Here is an 18,178-nt window from a genome sequence, read left to right on the forward strand (position 1 = left end):
GAAATTTATTATATGCTTTATCCCATTTTGTATGGCTTTCATCTTTACCATTTAGTATCATCTATTACATTTCAATTTTTCTTTAAAAATTAGCATTATATTAAAATTGTGTATATTATGCAACTAAAATTTATAAGGAAAGCCTTATATACCATTAAATATTTTATATAGTGTAATAAAAAGAATAACTTAACTGGTAAGAATAACAAAAATAATACACGCTCTGAAAATAAGTAAAATATAAAATGCGGGAGTTCCTGTCGTGGCGCAGTGGTTAACGAATCCGACTAGGAACCATGAGGTTGCGGGTTTGGTCCCTGCCCTTGCTCAGTGGGTTAAGGATCTGGCGTTGCCGTGAGCTGTGGTGTAGGTTGCAGACGTGGCTTGGATCCTGCGCTGCTGTGGCCCTGGTGTAGGCCAGTGGCTACAGCTCCAATTAGACCCCTAGCCTGGGAACCTCCATATGCCGTGGGAGCGGCCCAAAGAAATAGCAAAAAGACAACAACAACAACAACAACAAAAATATATATATATATAAAATGCATAAATTGGTTAAAAAACAGTATAACTATATAAATATGTCCTCACAATTTGTTACATCTTATTGATTCTTCAATATAGGCATTACACCATTCTAGGTGATGTGATAAACAAGATATTATAGACTTTACATTGTACCATGGAGAGAAATGGTTATTAATAATACAATCATAGAACTGTATTATTTAATTGTACAGTTGCATTATTTAATTATAATTATCATAAATTCTTCGATGGAAGGGAAGTCAGAATCAGATGTAAGAAGACTTCAGCATTCCAAGAATGATGTCAAATGACCCCCTTCATGGTGGATTATGCACTTATTTACTATGAGATAATTTCTTCTCCAGAGATTCCTTGTTTGTGTATCAATTGTAGATTTTTGGTTTGCAGTTATTCTGAAGTTTTGATATGAGTCTCTATGTATATGAGATTGTTTTAAGTTGTTGGTGTCTTAATTGCAAGTTCATCTCCAGTGTCCTGCATTTATACCCACCTCTTCTCATGATTTCTGATTTTGGTGGTATAATTGTGCATGGATGATTTCTTATCTTTACTGTATAGATACCTTTACTTGTGAGCCTTGTCATATGTGGCATTTTTGTTTCCTGTTGCTGTCTTTTCTTTTCTGCCTAGAGAAGTTCCTTCAGTATTTGTTGTAAGGCTGGTTTAGTGTTGCTGAATTCTCTCAACTTTTGCTTATCTGTGAAGGTTTTGCTTTCTTCTTCAAATCTGAATGAGAACCTTGCTGGGTAAAGTAATCTTGGTTGGAGGTTTTTTCCTTTCATCATGTGAAGTATATCATGCCACTCTCTTCTGGCCTTCAGAGTTTCTGTTGAAAAACCTGCCAATAACCTTATCAGGGCTCCCTTGTATGTGACTTGTTTCTTTTCCCTAGCTGCTTTCAAGATTTTCTCTTTGTCTTTAATTTTGGTCAGTTTGATTAATATGTGTCTCGGTGTATTCCTCCTTGGGTTTATTTTATATGTTACTCGTTGTGCTTCCTGGATTTGAGTGAGTGGTTCCTTTCCCATGTTAGGGAAGTTTTTGGCTATTATCTCTTGGAATATTTTTTCTGTCTCCTTCTCTCTCTCTTCTCCTTCTGGCACCCCTATAATACGGATGTTGGTGCGTTTAACGTTGTCCCAGAGTTCTCTGAGACTCTCTTCATTTATTTTCAATCTTTTTTCTCTTTTCTGTTCTGCATCCATAATTTCCACTACTCTGTCCTCCACCTCGCATATTCGTTCTTCTGCCTCCTGTATTCTGCTGTTAGCTGCTTCTAGTGAATTTTTTATTTCAGTTATTGTATTTTGCATCTCTTCTTGTTTAAGTTTTATATCTTGTATCTCTTTTGTCAGTGTTTCCTGTAAGTTATCCATCTTTGCCTCCAGTTTATTTCCAATGTCTTGCATCATCTTCAGCATCAACAATCTAAAGTCTTTTTCCTGGAGGCTGAGAATCTCCTTATTGCTTAGCTGATTTTCTGGGATTTTTCCTTTCTCCCTCATCTGAGTTATAGTTCTCTGTCTTTTCATTTTTATAGATGTTTGGTGTGGTGACCTTTTTCAGATAATAGATTTGTAGCCTCTTGTACTTCTGGTGTCTGCCCCCCTTGTGGCTGAAGTCAGTATGGGGGCTTGCTGTAGGGTTCCTGCTGGGAGGGGCTGATGCCTGCCCACTGGTAGGTGGAACTGATTCTAATCCCTCTGGTGGGTGGGGCTTAGTCTCTGGATGGGGTTGGAGGCAGCTGTGTGCCTGAGGGGTCTTTAGGTAGCCTGTTTACTGAGGGGTGAGGCTGCGATCCCACCTGGATTGTTATTTGCCCTGGGGCTTCTCAGCACTGACTGATGTGTGGGGCCCGATTTTCCCAAAATGGCCCCCTCCAGAGAAAGGCAGCTGCTGAATACTCCTGAGTGCTTTGCCTTCAATGTCCCTCCCTCACAACAAGCCACATTCACCCCTTTTTCCCAGGATGTCCTTCAAGAACTGCAGTCAGGTTTGACCCAGATTCCTATGGAGACCTCGCTCTGCCCTGGGATCCAGTGCATGTGAAAGTCTGTGCGCACCTTTTAAGAATGGGGCAGTCTCCATTTCCCCAAGTCCTGTGGAGCTCCTGCACACAAGCCCCACTGGCCTTCAATGCCAGATGCTGCGGGGGCTCTTTCCCAGTGCCAGATCCCCACACATGAGAGTTTGATGTGGAACTCAGAACTCTCACTCCTGCAGGTGAGTCTCTGTGAACCAGTTAGTTTCCAGTCTGTGGAGCTTCCCACCTGGGAGGTATGGGGTTGTTTATATCGCAAAATCGCCCCTCCTACCTCTTGATGTGGCCTCCTCTTTTTCTTCTGGAGTAGGGTATCTTTTTTAAGGATTCTGGTCCATTCGGGCGGAGATTGCTCAACTTTTAGTTGTGAATTTTGTGTTTTTAGGAGAGAAGTTGAGCTCCAGTCCTTCTATTCCGCCATGTTAATCCTCTCTTGACAATGCAATTTCTAATGAAGCTAATTCAGCTTATATTTTGAATATCTGGGTAGAGTCATTAGGAATCTGTCTTAAGGCAGTGACACACTTGACTCTTCTTGATGGGATGGGGGTGAGAATACAGATTTTATTCTCTAGGATAGAAAGACTGTCAGGAAACAATTGGGACAAGTCCAGAGATTTTAGCGAAGTGGCATAATTGTAATATTCTTCCTTTCAGTTCCCTTGAGTTAGCAGACTGGCTGCTCCTCCCTCATTTTCCACTCAATCAACTTCACTGGCAGGGTTTCCTTGAGCTGCTACGGCTTCCGCACTTAGATTCTTGGGACAGACAGATGTCAAGCATCGGAGCCTCCCAACCAGAAGTACCCAGTAGGCTGTAAGTCTATGGGTAAGTCTTCCTCGCAGCCTTTTGTATTCCAAGGCACCAATGGCTGAATAACCGATGATGGTTTTTCTGTTTACAAGTCACTGTGAAGCGTGGGTGGCTGACCGCTGGATCTCCTCTCGGCTCTGCCCGACAGAGCTGAGGTGACCAGATGTGTCTGGTGCTGCTCCTTGGATCTCTGAAGCTGATTAGCCATGGCAGAAGATAAACATATGTTGGAAGAAAATGTACCACGTTCATCAAGGAGTCAATCCGTGGTATGCTGGTATCTTGGAAGTTGCCTGAAAGATGAAGTCAGAAGTTTCGGGGTCATGTTTCTCCTTTGCTATCCCAGTAACTGTGTGCGTTTAGGGAAGTCATGTAAACTGTGAGCCTGACTTCATTCGTGGAATGGGGACGATGTTAATCACCCAGCCTGTATCCAAGAGGGTGTCTAATGGTTGTAATGATAGGGGGCTTTGCAGCCTATAACATGATAATATAGTGGTTGGCTCCTGTGTTTATTTAATAAGTAATGTCTCACTGAATGTATGCGAAGGGCACATTCTCAGAAAACAAGCCCAAATCTGTGTTGGTCCCATAATCAAGGAGAATTGGAGTCTGCATATTCGAGAGGTTATCATCTAACATGGAAATCACCCAAGATTTGGCTGAGGTTGTCTGAGGTGGGCTCTGGCTCTGTTTGGTTCAGCTTCTCATGGAGCCCATGGGGACGTGTTGGCCTCACTCTTGCCTTGTTCACCTCAATGACCTTCATGGTGCTGGTGATGACAGCACCCAAACACCATCCCAATTTAGAAAAATGGGAAAGTTATCTTCTGCATTTCTCATAGGCTATTTTGATAGTGCTTTTTCCCTCCTTGTTTGCCCTTGTTTCTCCAAAGCATTAAAAAGTATCGTGTTCATTTTGTTGGGTGTTGTGTGGTCTTTTCCTCTGACCCTGCTGCCTCTTGTTTATGAAAAGTAGCAAGTCAACTGTGACAAATGGCCAGCAGTGATCTTGCCTCCAAAGTACATAGACTTTTTTCTTCTCCTTATTTTGTTTTAAAAATGTTAAGGTATTTTTTCTTTGGGGAAAATATCTTATTATTCAGAGATACACAGCATAGAGAAAAACTCTGGGTTCAAACCCCAGACTGAGAAATTTATCTAATCTCTTTGGAGCCCCAGTGACTCTTGGGGATATTATGGGGCTCAGAGTGTGAATTTGCAAATGAGATGCTATACAAATGTTCTTGTTACTGCTTCTCTTTTCAGTGGCATCCAAGTGGGAGCAGGTGGACTTTTCTGGAATTCTGGTTCAGAATATTTCTTGGAAATGCTGTATCGTGGCATGTATTTTATCTGAAACAAGGAAGTCCTAAGAAACATGTTGTGGATCTGTTTCTTCATCTCAAAAATGTGGACTCTTGGAGTTTCCATCATGGCTCAGCAGAAACGAGGCATGGACTAGCATGGACTAGTATCCATGAGGATGCTGGTTGGATCCCTGGCCTTGCTCAGTGGATTAAGGATCGGGCATTGCTGTGAGCTGTGGTGTAGGTCGCAGACGCAGCTTGGATCTGGTATGGCTGTTGCTGTGGCTGTGGTGTAGGCTGGCTGCTGCAGCTCCGATTTGATCCCTAGTCTGGGAACCTCCATATGCCGCAGGTGCAGCCCTAAAAAGACAAAAAAGGAACATGGGCCCCTACTTTTGAAATCCAGTCCCTACCTGCACAGTGCCCACCAACAGCTCTGGCCCACCTGGAGGCTAGAAACTAGACCATGCCCTGCTCCTTGCTTTGGTGATCTGCCCCAGTGGCTATGGTCTTTATTTCATCCAGCTCCAAGGCTGGCTGGACCCCAAAAGTGTCACACGTGATGCCTCTCTCTTTCACCAGACAATGGGTAGCCTGGAGGTGAGACTCATGACTCTGCTTGGGGCCAGATGTGTGATCCTAACCGAGCTGTGTCTGGCTTTATTCACCTCCTCCAAGATCTTTGTCATTATAAACAGTCAACAACACTCAACCTTATTCTTGTCATTTATGTGTAGTCAGCTTTCAGGTTTTCCCCTTTATTGAGGATCATAGGACTGTAAATAATGAGGAGGCAGGACAGCACAACAAGCAAATGCTATTGCTTTTGTCTCTGGAGACATCTGACAAACAGCCCCTCCCCTTTGCCCCATGTGCCTTGGGGACTGCATCACAGCGTGGGCCATGGCAAGGCAGACACTCAGACACTTGTCAGATTGTATTTTACCCCGAAGAGTAATGTTATAACTGGGAGCCCGAGGAGATCAAGGACGGAGCATCCTCTAAGTGATAGTTATGACTAACCATGGGTCATAAAATCCAGAGAAAGTGGCAGAAGGCCACTAGAATAATGTGAAAGAGCAAAGTTGTGTTTAGACTGTCAGACTTCGAAAGGATATGAGAGACCATCTACTGTGAGCTCCGCATTTGACAGAGGAGGGACCTGGAGCCCTGAGGACCAGCCGTCTGGAGCAGGCCACACTGATAGTTCATGGTAGAGCTGGGACCATGACAAAGATCTCTGAGAGTGGCCCAGTGTTCAGTGCTGCTATTCGTGGGGGCCATCAACTGGAATGAGAGAGATCTAGCCTAGGATCCCAGCTCTGTGACGTATTATGACCTTGGTTGGGTAAGTTATTTTACTCCCTGGAGGGCTCATTTCCACCAACTATGCAACTGAGAAATGAATCCTTAACTCATGGGATTGTGGTCAAGATTAAATGAGAAAATTAATGTAAGAACAAGACTGAACCCGTGGCCAAGACAGTGCTCAGTACAAGACACGTATTATGGCTGTGCAAAGGACCAATCTACCATGAAGGCTGCATAAATCACTCTACTGTGATGTAAATTTGGCCTAACTGAAATAAATTTCTCACCGGTTCTAGACAAATCTTCTCTCAGCTTGGTTTGCCTGTGTTGCCTTTGAGTGGCTTTCAGAGGCAGAGCTGGATTATCGACCCCTGTCTTTCAAATGCAATCCAGAGAAACTGAAAGCATTTTACCTTGCTAACTTTCTCAGCCATAATTAGTCATATTGGAGTTTTTTCATGAATCTGAGACTTCTGCTTGAAATGCAGGTTGGCTTTTAAGAAACAGCCCTTGGAGAATCCAAATATTTAGAGGCCTCGATAAAGTCTTTAGATTTTGATGATTTTGAGTGTAGGTCACTGTTGAACCTTCCTGATTTCTCTTTCTCTCTCCTCTTTTTTTTTTTTTAAGAGAATTTCAAGCCTGCTTTGAGAGGAGTCAAGGAGAGATGAAGTAATAGCCCAGGACCATCCAAAGGGAAGATGCCAAATGTGAGAAGAAGGGCCCGCTAGCTGGTTATCATGGGGGCGGCATAGAGAGGCTCCGGTGGGTCCAGCAGTGTTGGCGGGGCACTGCTAGGGGCCTGGTGGGCTGTCGGGCTGCTGAGTTGGGGTCTGCCTGAGGAGCGGAGCTGCGAGAGCGCTGAAGTATAGGACTAGACGGGGCCACTGGCTTCCCTTTGGCTGGTTTCCCTGCATGTGCTGCTTGGCAAGACCCAGACTATGAGCTGCAGCAGGTGAATCCATTTGATTTTCAGCTGGGGCGGGGAGACTAAATCCCAGAGCATGTGTTCACAAAGGGGATCAAGGCATGGGCTGAGGTTTCTCTGCTGTGCCACTCAGCTTTCTGCAAATCCCGCCCCTTTCTCCTAGTCGTGTTCCTTAGAGGCAGGGCAGTGAGGGAGTTTCTCTTTTGCTTCTAGACACACAGAGGGACAGGGACTTAAAGTAGAATGAAAGTAGCAGGTGTGGCTAAACTGACCCTGCTATCAAGTTTCTATAGCCCCAAGGTGGCATTTTATGGGCATGTTTATAAATATCCCAATAACCCTCCGATACAGGGAGAGTGATCTGGTCTTAGAAAATGCCAGACCAGCGATCCCGCAAAAGTCAAGCCCATGACTGGGGTGTAAGTCATGTGCCTGGGCAGCGTCTGTCTGGGTGGAACATAATTGTGGCTGCATTACTAACCTCTCACTCAGCCCTTTGTTGAAGCAGTCATTCTTTGGGAAATGGGGGTTGGACCCTACCCCCTTCTAAAATCCAAAATGCCATCAGTGGTGTTCTTGCCATATGGCCCATTTTGACAGCTTGTGGTGTCTTACAAATTGCTGAAAGAATGTTGCCTGGAGGGAAGCTCTCTGTTAAGACACGCTATGAATTTGGCCTTCCGGTATAGGGTCTTGCCATGAAAGCGTGATCCAACATCCAGAGAAACTGATTCTAAAATGTTAGGCTGCATCAGAGTCATCTGGGGATAGTTATTAAAAAAAAACCAAGTCCTGGGAGTCCCCGTTGTGGCTCAGCAGGAACATTGTGGTTCAACTAGCATCCATGAGGTTGCAGGTTCAATCCCTGGCCTTGCTCAGTGGGTTAAGGATCCACTGTTGCCGTGAGCTGTGGTGTAGGTCACAGATGAGGCTCAGATCCTGCGTTGCTGTGGCTCTGGCGAAGGCCGGCAGCCACAGCTCCCATTGGACCCCTAGCCTGGGAACCTCCATATGCTATGGGTGCGGCCCTAAAAAGACCAAAACAAACAAACAAACAAACAAGCCAAATCCTAATCCCTACCCCCAGTCATTCAGAGTCAATATGTTCCCAGGGCAGGACCTAGGAATCTGCATTCATAACCAGTGTCTTGAGTGACTCCGAAACTGGTATGCATGGACTCTGCTCCATGAGACACTTCCCAAGAAGGAATGCTTCGTGTCTCTTCTGATTCTGAACTTGAGTAAATCTGGGAAACTTGGAGCCTTAGGAGCCCTGAAGACTTGGATGGTAATATGGCTACATTGAGAGGATGACTGCCGGATCTGAGAAGCCCCAAGGAGTGCTTCAGTCTTGGCTCCACTGCAATCTCTCTTTCTCTCTCTCTTTTTTTTTTTTTTTTGGTTTGTTTGTTTGTTTTGCCACCCCGCAGCATAGGGAGTTCCCCCGGCTGGGGATCGAACCTGTGTTCTGGTGCTGCCAAGATACTGCCGATCCCGTTGTGTCACAGCAGGAATCCCCCGCTGCAACCTCTTGATCCTCTCTTTTTCTGCTTGCAAAATGAAGGACCCCATTGTTTTTCATTTTTAAAAATGGAAGTATAATTGATATCCAATATCGTATAAGTCATGGGTGAACAATTTTTAAAGGTTATATTTCATTTATAGTTACTAAAAAATAGTGGCTACATTCTCTGTGTTGTACAGTAGATACTTGTAGCTTATTTATTGTATGCATACCTACCCACAGGTCCTTTAGCTCATTTATTTTATACATAGTACTTTGTGTCTCTTAACCCCCTCCCCCATCTTTCCCCTCCCCCTTCCTTCTCCCCAGTGATAACCACTAGTTTCTATTCTATATCTGTGAGTCTGTTTTCTTTTTTGCTATATTCTTACTTTTTTTTTTTTAGATCCCATATACAAGGGATATCATACAGAAGCACGTGGTATTTTGAATTCTGGAGGAAAGTTCCCATATGACCATAGAGGTAAGGTGGATAAAAAGTATGCTGCCTTGAACTGTGATACAATGTAATCATGGCTTTCACTTTATCTTTTGGTCTGCACAATACACTCAAGAAGAACTTCACAATAAATCATTCCACTCCTGAAGATGCTGAGGCACAGAAATGGCTTCAAGAGCCAGTAGTGACAGCCATCCTTCCGTTACCTCCAGAAGGGAGCTTAAGGTTGGGGTCCTGCTTTTCGAACTGGCCATTGGAGAATCTGCATGGTTGAGTGACCTCACCAAGGAGATGGGTTGTGGTGTCTGGTCACAGGGGTCTCTTGAATTTGGTTCTGATGGTCCCTGTGTCTTTGCTCTCTCGCCTGCCTAAGCTCTCAGAGAACTAGCCCTGGGACTGAGACAGGATCTGATCACCAGGCTGGTGGTCTTCCTGGTAGGCTTTCCTGCTTTTCTGTATTTAATCCATGGCATCTTATATGGCTCTTGGTAATGACTATTGGGTATATGCGTTGCCACTATCACCTTAATTGAGAGAGTTACCAGAAAGAAGTTTAAAATGACCAGCAAAAAAACTTTAACGTGGCCAGTGTCCAGCTATAGCTGGGTAAATCTACTTCCGTTCTCATAACGCAGGTATCTCATGCTGGGCATAGAATATGGTGAGAGTCATGAGACCTGAGTTCTGGCCCAGACTGGACCAATAATTTGCTGTGAGCTTGGAAAATGTACCAGTCTCTTGGAATCTCAGTTTCCTCACCTATACAATGAGATTTCTTGACTCTAACCTCACTTTGGAGCCTAATATCCTTCGTTCTAACTCCCACCTATCCACTGAGAATGCTAGGGATATATGAATAAGTGCCTTCCATGGGAGCCAGCCTGAGGATAAGAAAGCACTCCTTCTTGGTGAATTTCCAGGGGTAAAGAAACTAGAAGGCTCAGAACTTGGGGAAAACATGGCAGCAGGGTTTTTTTTTACATTTCCTTGCCCTCCAGGCATGTACTGATGCCCATTACCTCTGCCATTCATTTTGCCTACAGCTTTTGTTTTGTTTCCTGAAGGAAGTCCAGGATGTCTTGCAGTGAGAGCAGAATGTGGCAAGGAGGAAGCCAATGCAGAGACACTGGATGCTTTCATACCTGCAAGTGAATAAGAAGAGGCGGGCATTTCTAGCTACAGACAGGTGTGGGAAGTGTGGGTTCCCCTGGAGCCACCTGACCTCCTGGCCAGGAATGGGGATGTGGCTAAGGACTGATGAATCACAGACAGACTGGGCCTTATAAGCACCTATTTCACCTGCAACTCCAAGTGAGTATACTGGCAGTATACTCACTAAAATCTGGAATTTGAGTAAATCAGGAGCTGAGACCATGCTTTAATGATATCCTCAGAGCCTCAGCAGTAGGCACTCAATACATATGTACTGAATGAATGAATAGCCTGGTAGGATGGGATCATAACAACTACAGAGAAACAAACTACTTACTCTTTTTTTTCTGTCTTTTTGCCTTTTCTAGGGCCACTCCCATGGCATATGGAGGTTCCCAGGCTAGGGGTCAAATTGGAGCTGCAGCTGCCGGCCTACACCAGAGCCACAGCAATGCGGGATCTGAGCCACGTCTGCAACCTACACCACAGCTCACGGCAACGCCAGATCCTTAACCCACTGAGTAAGGCCAGAGGTCGAACCTACAACCTCATGGTTCCTAGTCAGATTTGTTAACCACTGCGCCACAATGGGAACTCCAACAAACTACTTACTCTTGAGTACACCTAAGATGAGACCGGGAAATGCCAAGATCAAGGGTATGAGCTCCATCTCCATCTCTCCCCTTGTGCTTCTTTATCTTGTGTTGGCACCAGCTTTCTCCATTACAAGGACCTCTGAAGAAGCAAGGAGGTTGAGGACCATCTATCTTTTTTATACACTTATTTGAAAAATTATTTTATTGTAGGAAAAGCAAATAACATAAAATTTACCCTCTTAACCATTTTTAAGTGTACAGTTCAGTTGTGTTAAGGACTATCTCTTTTTAAGGGAAGTTTCTGATACCTGAAAAATATATAAATTTTCGGAAATGAGATGTTGTAGGAGAAATGGCTATAGGCTGGCTTTCCAGAATTTAATTTTTTTTCTTTTTTTTTCTTTCTTTTTTGTCTTTTTAGGGCCATACCCACGGCATATGGAGGTTCCCAGGCTAGGGGACTAATTGGAGCTGTAGCTGCCACCCTATGCCAGAGCCACAGCAATGTGGGATCCAAGCTGCGTCTATGACCTACACCACAGCTCATGGTAACACCAGATCCTTAGCCCACTGGGTGATGCCAATGATCGAACCTGAAACCTCATGGTTCCTAGTCGGATTCGTTAACCACTGAGCCACGACGGGAACTCCTAACTTACTAAGAAAGTACTAAAAATTGGTGCTATGTTTTTATGATTAAAGAAATCCTTCAATAGTTGAGTTTAGAAGAAAGAGATAACATGGTGGCCATGACTATGATAGATGAAATGGCTGCATCTTCAATCTTGGGCTTTCTCATATGATATGAAATCTTAGGTATCACATTCTTCTTTATTTCCTCTTTGGTTAAGTGAGCATATATAAAGCTGGGTTGCAGTACCACAAATCACCACTAGGTGCCACTACTTAACATGACAGTAAAGAGTGAAAAATGAACAAATTTTCCTTCCTCCTTTCCTTTCCAATTTCTGCTCACTGGGTGCCAAGCTCTGTGTTAGGCCTTGCAGCAATAAACAAGACAAAGCCCCTGGGTTAGACCGACAACTCATTACAATAGGTTTGGAAGCGGGGAATATCTATGCTACTGGAGGACCAGTTGGGCCTGTTGGGGTAATGCAGCTGTGGCATGAGGTGGCTTGAACCTGGGCAGGGACTTTGGGAATGGAGAGGGATTTTGGCTTTTGGAACCACTTGGTGGGTTCATGTTTCTGTGGCGGCCATGGATCCAGATGGCCCCACCTCCCTTGATCACTGTCTACCAGGGGTTGTGAAATGGTCACATTCTAATCCGTTGGGTTTGGTTCACACGGCATTATTCTTATCATCAGCATTTAAGTGTGTAATGGTCCATTTATTTCCAATTGTTAGTTCCCTATTATAGTATTGCAATTTCAAATCTGCCCCCTTCTCTTCAGATATGAAATTCACATTTCCAGGAACAAATTAATTAGACCATTAGTGACTTAGATTCCTAACCTGCTAAAAGGAAAATTGTTTGACTAGAGTACCATGTTCAATTAAAGTCAGCAAATAGGGCACTAGGGAGCAGAAGAAAAACCAGAAATGAAAAAACTTGAGGCATCTTCTCTGTCCAGTGGCAAGTCGCTCATCAGTGTTGGGAATTTCCCTATACTTCATCATGACCAAGCTCAAACATATGTGTCAATCAACCTATCACAAAATGAATGATTATTAATATAGATTCAGAGCTTGCTGGCAATCCTAAGAAGGGCTTGTTTGCAATGTCTCTATAGAAGCATTACGTTTTAATGGGTATTACTTGCCAAAATAAAATACAGATTTTTAATATTTACTGGATGGATACTGGCCCATCTGAACCAGGTTAAATTGGTGAAATCTTCCTATTCTCTCGATAAATACCTTCCCAAGCACCCTTTTCCTCCAGGAGAGACTTTCCCCAAGAGCACCCTAAGCCCACTCCCCTATAATCTGATTATAAAGAGGTTGCATCTGGCATGAAGAGGCTCCAGCTCCCCGCTCCATCCCAAGGTGACTAGTCTTTGCCCTGAACCATAATGACTGTTAAATACTTTGACCAGCAGCCCTGCCTTTAGGTGACAGTCTGTGGCCTCTGGGCTGGACCATGCAGCCTGGCCTCTGGAGCAGGGCCATCACAGATGGCTTTGGTGTTTGGGTTGGTTTTTGTTTTTAACTTTTAATTGGAAAAGCTATTTTATTTTCGGCAGTGTTTACATTTCCATAGCGCAGTGCTAACCCTGAGCAATCTGGAGAGGATTAGATAAAATTTTACAACTCCAGGGAAACAGAAAATTATTTTTTTTTATTTTTGTGGTTCCAACACATTAAAATAATTTTTTTTTTTCCAACCATTGAAAGCCACTCCAGGGACATAGTTAAGCTCTTTATAGTCAGCATCAGGTAGCAAGCAGTACTGCTTTAAAAAAAAAAGATAATAATACTAAACCTATTTGTACTTTCTAAAATCAAGCCTGTTTGCCTTTCCTTCACGAACAGTGCATCTATGGGAGACTCGAATGCCCATCTTAGAGGAACTTGTTCTTTCTCCTCCAAGAAATTGTTTTGCATCTAAGAGAAACACGTGTCCCGTTTTAATTAGAAACTGGTGGGCACCAGGCCGGCTGGCTGGCTGCTCGGGCCGCACCGTGAACCGGAGGGCTGAGTGGAGGCCAGGGAGCCTGAGCGTATCTTCAGGGTAAGATATTTGGTTACACAAGGGAGGGGAGCTGATGGCCAGTCCTCTGTTTGGAGACAACTTTCTGGGTGGCAGGAGCTAAGGATAGGGTGAAAGAAAGTGATACACTGGGGAAAGGGGTGAGGCGAGGAGAAGAGGCTGGCCGTCTGTGTCAGTTGTGGGGAGGGCAGCCTCTTCTCTTCCTGCGTCTCCCCGAAACCCAGCCTATATTGTGGGACTAAATCGTGCTGGGCTTCGGTTGGTGCTCTGTTCCACTGGTCTACAGCCCTTCCTCCTCACTGTCCCCAATAAACCCACTTCTCCCTGCTTTGGCTAACAGGCTGTCTGGCACCTCCCTGCAGGTTTTCCTGAGATGGTAGAATCGCGGGGAAGGTAGGCTTTCCTTGAATTCCCCTCACTCTAAGGCAAAGGCAGTGGTTCCCTCGTCTTCTCCCTCCACAGTTGGAATTTACTGCTTTTATAGCTCCTGTCCCATCACATCCTAACGGGGCCTTACAGACCGCTGTCCCCACTAGGATGTGAGCCGTGTGACACCCATGACCAGCCTTTCCACTTGTTTGTAGAGCCAGCATCTAGCGCCGTATCTGCACAAATCAATTCAGTAAGTGGATTAAGTGTCTGTCGACCGAGGGCAGGCAAAATCCACACTAGGTAGGAAACAGCCCTGACATTATTGCGTGTATTTCCCACAGCCGTGCTGCTTGCAAGGATCCAAAGTGTAGTAAGACCAGGAAGGACATGGGGAATCAGGATTAATGAGTCACACGGGCAGCAGAGTGAAGCAAACACGACCAGTTAAAAGTTTGGTTTAGTTTAATGGTGTGAGAGCCAGGAAATTTGTTGGTGCTTGATGCTGAGTAGTAGCTCAGATAGGTTACCTGACCCTCCAAGGTTAATCTCAGACATTCTGGACAAATCAATATACTCTTTGTATAATTTAGGGTCCTTTTGATTGCGTTTTGCATTTTCCGAGTACGTCGTTGGCGTTCTCTTGGAATTAGCAGAGCCCCTTGGCTGAACTCCGGCGAGAGCCACGGCCTGTCCAGGCGCTTTGAGGGTATTAGCATCACAGCAGTGGGGGAGGCGGAGGCCGTCCTAGTACCCAGGCCGTGTCTGGGGCTCAGGCTGGTCCCAGGACAGCATGACCCTGTGCTGGGACAGACTGTTTGCAGACTGCTGCTTAAAATGATGGCACCTCACCATAGTCATTAAAACCAGAATATCTGGGAGTTTCCACTGGGGTACAAGGGGCTCCTGCGGCATCTCTGGAGGGCTGCGTCACAGGTTGGATCCCTAGCCGGGCACAGTGGGTTAAGGATTCGGTGTTGCCACAGCTGGTGCGTAGGTTGCAACGGCTGCTGGGATCTGACCCCTGGCCCAGGAACTCCATATGCCACAGGGCGGCCAGCAAAGAAAAAGAAAAAAAGGCAATACCCAGAATATTTGGTTTCTCTTGACCAGCCCATCCCACGCTGCGCTAGAACAGTGGGAGGAATGCAGGCTGTGAATGGTTTGCTCTGCATCAGATGCACACGTATTTTTATGAGAACTCTGTGATCTTCGTTCCCTTTGCCTTGGGATGGGAGGAGAGAAGGCTGGCAGGTCGGCAGACTTTCAGTCGTGCTAGTTCCAGAGTTGGGAAGAGCCCGTTTGACTCCCAAGCTGGATGGGGCCTTTCTCTTGGACCCGAAAAATTTATGACCTGATCCGCCAAAAGCCCTACCACAAAAACCGCATTGAGCTGGTTACACATTATCTTCCAAACATCAGCTCAAATTCAAAGGACTGTCTGGCCCCCTGACAATTAGCCCGTGGCTTCTGCAGTGTATTATTGTACCGCGCTTCCTTGGGAACTATAATTAGGTGATGGTGTAAGGGGTCCGTGGCACACGTTTGAATAGCGACTCTATTTGGGTCATGATGTCACACTCGCTCACGCCGGCCCCTTCTCGTTATATGGCCCTCGCTGGAGTGTGCTTGGAATTCAATACACATGAAATCAGACCTTCACTGAGTTCTCCATGAAGTAATGATAGCATTTAGGATGAATCATATGGGAGGAGAGGTCCTTTCCATACCTGAAATAATTATGACTTCAAAGCCGAGAGTTCTGGGAGCCTCACTTTTTAGCTCTTCAGTGGGGACAAGGCCCTCAGCCTCTCAGAGACGTCCTTTGTTCATCTGGAAATGGGGCTTATAATGGCTTATCATGGGTTACGCTGTATAGTGTGCAAATGACCTGCCTGTTTCTCCCCCAGCCCCCACCTAGTCAGTGACCACATCCTGAGCCTTCCACCTCTTGGGTACCTCTCAGCTCCTTCCGTGTTTCTCCGTCTCCATGGTGACCGTCCTCTCTTACCTTGGACCATTGCACCAGCCTCATGGCTGGTTTCGCCGCACCCCCTCCTATCTTTCTCTACGGCTGCTTCCCCACGGATGTCTCTGAACAATCACCAGGAACATTGTCTCAAGCTTAAACCCTCCCAGTGGCAGCTTGTGCTCTTAGGACAAAGCCCCGATTCCTCATCTTGACCGGGAGGATGCTGCATGACCTGTCCTTGTCCTTATCCCGAAGCTCCTGGCATGCCACCCTTCCCCTCACCCCTGCATTCCAGCCGAAGCAGCTTACTTTCAGCAACTCGGATACATCAAGAACTTGCCCCGTTAAAAGCTCTCTGCACTGGATGTTCCTTCTGCCCAGCATGTTCCCTACCCCTTCTCAGTGCCCTCCCTGCCCCGCCAACTCCAGATGCTCCTTCAAGAACTAGTCTGAAATGCTACTTCCTTGGGAAGTCCTCCTGAGACAGCCTCACCACCCCCCATCCTATGATCTCCTGAAACACAGCTGTGCTCTACCTCCTTGCATGTGTCATAACTCCAACTAAGTAATTAACTGGGAAAATGTCTGCTTACAGTCCGTCTCCCTCTCTGAACAGTATCTAGGATCCAGTCTTATTCCCAGTACACTAAATGCACATAACTGATAAAACACTGTGGGGCAGATAAAGCTTGTTGCTCCTCTCAGCACTTAATGCTGCCATTTAAAAAAATTTTTTTTGGAATTCCCATCATGGCTCAGTGGTTAATGAATCTGACTAGGAACCATGAGGTTGCAGGTTCGATCCTTGGCCTCGCTCAGTGTTTAAGGATCTGGTGGTGCCATGAGCTGTGGTGTAGGTCACAGACTCGGCTTGGATCCTTGCTTGCGTGGCTGTGGTGTAGGCTGGCAGCTATAGTTCCGATTGGACCCCTAGCCTGGGAACCTCCATGTGCCATGGGTGTGGCCCTAAAAAGACAAAAAAAAAATTTTTTTTTTTTTGCAATCAAATACCCTCGGGAGGTACCTTTGCTGTTTAACCTCCAGCCCCCTCTTGGTTGAGAGGAACGATGTGCCTGTGCGAGGGAACTCGTCTCTGGGGTTCTTTCCCCCAAGGGCTGGGTAGAAAGCGTGGCGGGAATCAGGAAGCCATTGGCTTGCTGAATATCAGAGCTAAAAAGATGCTTAGGGTTCAGTGAACCCCATGGCCACATTTTACAGGTGGGGAAACTGAGGCCAAGAGAAATTGAGTGTTATGTCCAAGAGCAGAGCTAAGGAATGGATTCAATGACCCTAAAATATTCTTTTATCAGGCATTAATATACCCATACAAAAATATGTATTTACCCATGATGTGTGGAACATTTTCTAATTTTCATTTCTATTGCCTCATTGCTCCTCATAGCAGCCTTGAGAAGAAGGTAGGGCAAGCTTTATTCATCCTCGTTATCCAGATGAGGAGACAAGAGCAAAGGGCCTGGGTCATTTACACCTACAGCCAAGGTCAGCCCAACCCTCATGTACAGAAGCCTGAGGCTCTGAGCTTCTGGTTCTTGGGTGAATATTTTTCCCACTGAATTCCTCTGTTCCTCTTACAAGTAGATACATGGGCACCGTCATTTCTGGTAAGAGATGCATTGGCCAGGGAGCTCCAGCTGAGAGCAAAAAGTTCTGTTTTGTTTTCTGTCTTGCTCCTTTAGTGGCTGCGAGGTCTGTGACCGACCTTCTCTTCCCCCACCCCCACCCCGGCCAGGTGCCATGGCATAAAGTCAGAGGTGTGGGAAGGGAGAGCGTGTAGGCGCTTCAAAGTTGGCTTCATCAGGGCTCTGCGTGACCTTAAGCACATTAATAGGAAGCTCTCTGAGCCTTGGGTGTCCGGCTCAAAAATGAAGGTACTGATTGTCTGTCCCTGGCTTTGTTCAGGATTAAACGAAATCACACTTATAAGACACACACAGAGAAAACAGAAGGTGCTCCATAAACACTATTTATCCTAACATCCAAGGCAGCCTGAAGCAACAGAGTTGAGGAAAAAAAGGTCAGAAAAGGCCAGACTTTGGGTAGAAGAGGTGTAGGGGGTTGTCAGAAGGGCAAAATGAACTTGGGGTTGTGGTTGAAAGGGGAGCAGGTTTGCAGGCTGATGGCAGGTTGTATTTTAGCTGCAGTCTCAGGGCTGCCTCCTGATTTCACGAATCCCCCTGTGTCCTGCAGGTTGCACGAGCGTGTGCTTGCTCCCTGGTTGGAGCTGGGGGAAAAGGTGGAGGCAGCCAGTGTCCCACCCAGCCCCGCCCCCCTTCCTCCCCTGCCCCCCCTTCCTCCCCCCACCCCCCGTCGTCACCTCCAGCAGCGCGTCAACACATTTCCGCACATACGTGTTTCCTATTTCTGCATTTGGAGGGGGAAAGTTAAAAAAATAAACGGGAGCAAATGTTTATAAATTTATCTGATTGCCAATCTGCAAATGGTTCCATTCCTAAAAACATTTGGGAGCTGTTGCTTTTCTAA

General features: G+C 45.7%; 1 long non-coding RNA gene across 3 annotated transcripts in view; it reads left to right on the forward strand.

Annotated features, from left to right (window-relative positions):
- The first annotated feature begins 2,514 nt into the window (after positions 1-2,514).
- Positions 2,515-18,178, forward strand: part of LOC110257239 (uncharacterized) — a 37,931-nt gene continuing 22,267 nt past the window's right edge. The window contains exons 1-7 of one of the 3 annotated variants that reach the window (XR_014831189.1): positions 2,515-2,769; positions 3,245-3,415; positions 4,670-6,058; positions 6,652-6,731; positions 8,860-8,937; positions 9,957-10,224; positions 13,158-13,356. This is a non-coding gene — a long non-coding RNA (uncharacterized LOC110257239). Of the gene's footprint in view, positions 2,770-3,244; positions 3,416-4,669; positions 6,059-6,651; positions 6,787-8,859; positions 8,938-9,956; positions 10,225-13,157; positions 13,357-18,178 lie in introns of those variants that run through there. The other 2 variants (XR_014831188.1, XR_002339590.2) reach the window with 2 other exon arrangements.

Source organism: Sus scrofa, chromosome 16, assembly GCF_054392235.1.
Source record: "Sus scrofa isolate SSC_HxYL_T2T_F1_AM1 chromosome 16, Sscrofa_HxYL_maternal_Yorkshire_Landrace_v2.0, whole genome shotgun sequence".
In the NCBI taxonomy this organism is placed as follows: domain Eukaryota; kingdom Metazoa; phylum Chordata; class Mammalia; order Artiodactyla; family Suidae; genus Sus; species Sus scrofa.